This window comes from Bos indicus x Bos taurus, chromosome 5 (genome assembly GCF_003369695.1).
Source record: "Bos indicus x Bos taurus breed Angus x Brahman F1 hybrid chromosome 5, Bos_hybrid_MaternalHap_v2.0, whole genome shotgun sequence".
Taxonomy (NCBI): Eukaryota; Metazoa; Chordata; class Mammalia; order Artiodactyla; family Bovidae; genus Bos; species Bos indicus x Bos taurus.
The window spans coordinates 94,890,618-94,892,897 of NC_040080.1; the positions used below are offsets into that span (position 1 = coordinate 94,890,618).

At 46.6% G+C, this 2,280-nt stretch overlaps 1 pseudogene; it reads left to right on the forward strand.

Moving 5' to 3' along the window:
* Positions 1-376: 376 nt before the first annotated feature.
* LOC113893586 lies at positions 377-1,282 on the forward strand (annotated as a pseudogene).
* Positions 1,283-2,280: the final 998 nt, after the last annotated feature.

Here is a 2,280-nt window from a genome sequence, read left to right on the forward strand (position 1 = left end):
AGACTAGAGGGTGGAACTCTCAGTTAGTGTTGCAACTTTGAAAGCTTTCCAATCAGACCCTTCCTGCGGTCCTCAGATCAATTTTCTCTGTGACTCCAGGGAATGGGTATCTGTGCTCAGTCACTAAGTCATGCTCAACTCTGCAACCCCATGGACTGTAGCCCACCAGGCTTCTCTGTCCATGGGATTCTCCAGGCAAGAATACTGGAATAGGTAGCCATTTCCTTCTCTAGGGGATCTTTCTGTCCCAGGGATTGAACCTGCATCTCCTGCTTGGCAGGGGGATTCTCTATCACTGAGCCAACTTGGAAGCCCTCAGGGAATGGGAAACTCCCTCAAAGTTGGCATGAAGGTTTCTTCTCTGTAAAAACACCAAATGGTGGCTGATGCTGGTGCTGAGGCAGGGCCCAGAGGCCCCTAGGGCCCTAGAATGGGAGGCCTCAGTGGCTTCGGTGGAGCCTTTGGCTGCGGTATCTGAGACAGGGATTGGGCCGGGGTCGAGGCTGTGGAACCTGAGGCTGTGGTCTTGCCTAGGCAAGACCGAGGATGAGTGGTTCCCCATCGCCAAACTGGGCTGCCTGGTCAGGGATGTGAAGATCAAGTCCCTGGAGGAGATATATCTCTTCTTTCTGCCCATCAAGAAATCTGAGATCATTGACTTTTTCCTGGGAACATCCCTCAAGGATGAGATTTGAAGATTATGCCTGTGCAAAAGCAGATTCTTTTGCTGTCCGGGAGACCAGGTTCAAGGCATTTGTTTCCATTGGGGATTGCAGTGGTCACGTTGGTTTGGGTGTCAAGTGCTCTAAGACGGTAGCCACTGCCATTCGTGGGGCCATCATTCTTGCAAGCTCTCCATCATCCCTGTGCTGTGAGGCTACTGGGGGAATAAGATCTGCAAGTCCCACATTGGCCAGGTGACTGGCCACTATGGCTCTGTGCTGGTGCCCTCAGGGGCACTGGCATCATCTCAGCCCCCTGTGCCCAAGAAGATCCTTGGTGATGGCCAGAACTGACCACTGCTGCACCTCTGCCAGGGAATGCCCTGTTACCCTGGGCAACTTCTCCAAGGCCACTTTTGATGTCATTTCTAAGACGGACAGTTATCTCACCCCTGATCTCTTGAAAGATATGGTGTTCATCGAGTCTGCATATCAGGAACTCACTGACCATCTTACCAAGAACCCCCAGGGTTTCCCTGCAGAGGACCCAGGCTCCAGCTATAGCTATCACATGGTTTTATATGAGAAAAATGCAGCAAATGGAGCTCATTAAAAATTAAGTTGCTGTGAAGAACTGCACCACTCCACCTGTCTGTCTCTGTCTCCCAACTCTTGCCCCAGGGTTCAAACCCCTGTTTCCTGCATCTGCCTGCACTGCAGGAGGCATCTTTACTGCTGAGCCACCAGGGAAGCCCCTCCTACACTCCCTTAAGTATCAGTCCTAACAGTGCAAGAAGAAACCAGGCGACTGTGATATCTATAAAACACCACCGTTGTTATGACGACTAAGTGCCAAAGCCACAGGATTCCCCGATGCCTTCTTGTTCCCCACCTGCCCTTTGTCCCATGTTACCTCTCATGATAATCTGAGTAATGCGAAGCAGTGAGCGAAAGACAGGGATTACTAATGTCTCAGTTCCTCACAGCAAAGAAAGCCACCCTGCTTTCCGTGGAGAAAACCACCAGCCCTGAGTGACTTTAACAGGCCGGATGCAGAAGAGTAAAACATAAACAGATGGCAGTTGGAATTCAGTGGGTGAAATAATCATGCAATAAAGGATATAAAATATCATTTATATAAGTAAAATTAACTTTTCATCTAGAAGAAAGTTGTTTCTAACCTTGTTTATGTATAAAATATATTCCACATAGCCTGAAAATCTAAAACCAAAAAGAAACAAAAAGGTTAAATGAACATTTGGGAGATTAGGAACATATCTTGGGGGTAGAAAAAACCTTCTCACATAGGAATCAAAACAAGATAAACTAAAAAAGAAAACAAGCATTGATGATTATATACAAATTTAAAAGATACTACAGATGTCAGCAGGAGATGGCAAGAGTGAACGTCAACATTTTAGGAATCAGTGAACTAAAATGGACCGGAATGGGTGAATTTAATTCAGATGACCATTACATCTACTACTTTAGACAAGAATCCCTTAGAAGAAATGGAGTACCTCTTATAGTCAACAAGAGTCCTAAATGCAGTACTTGGGTGCGGTCTCAAAAATGACAGAATGATCTCTGTTTGTTTCCAAGGCAAATCATTCAATAC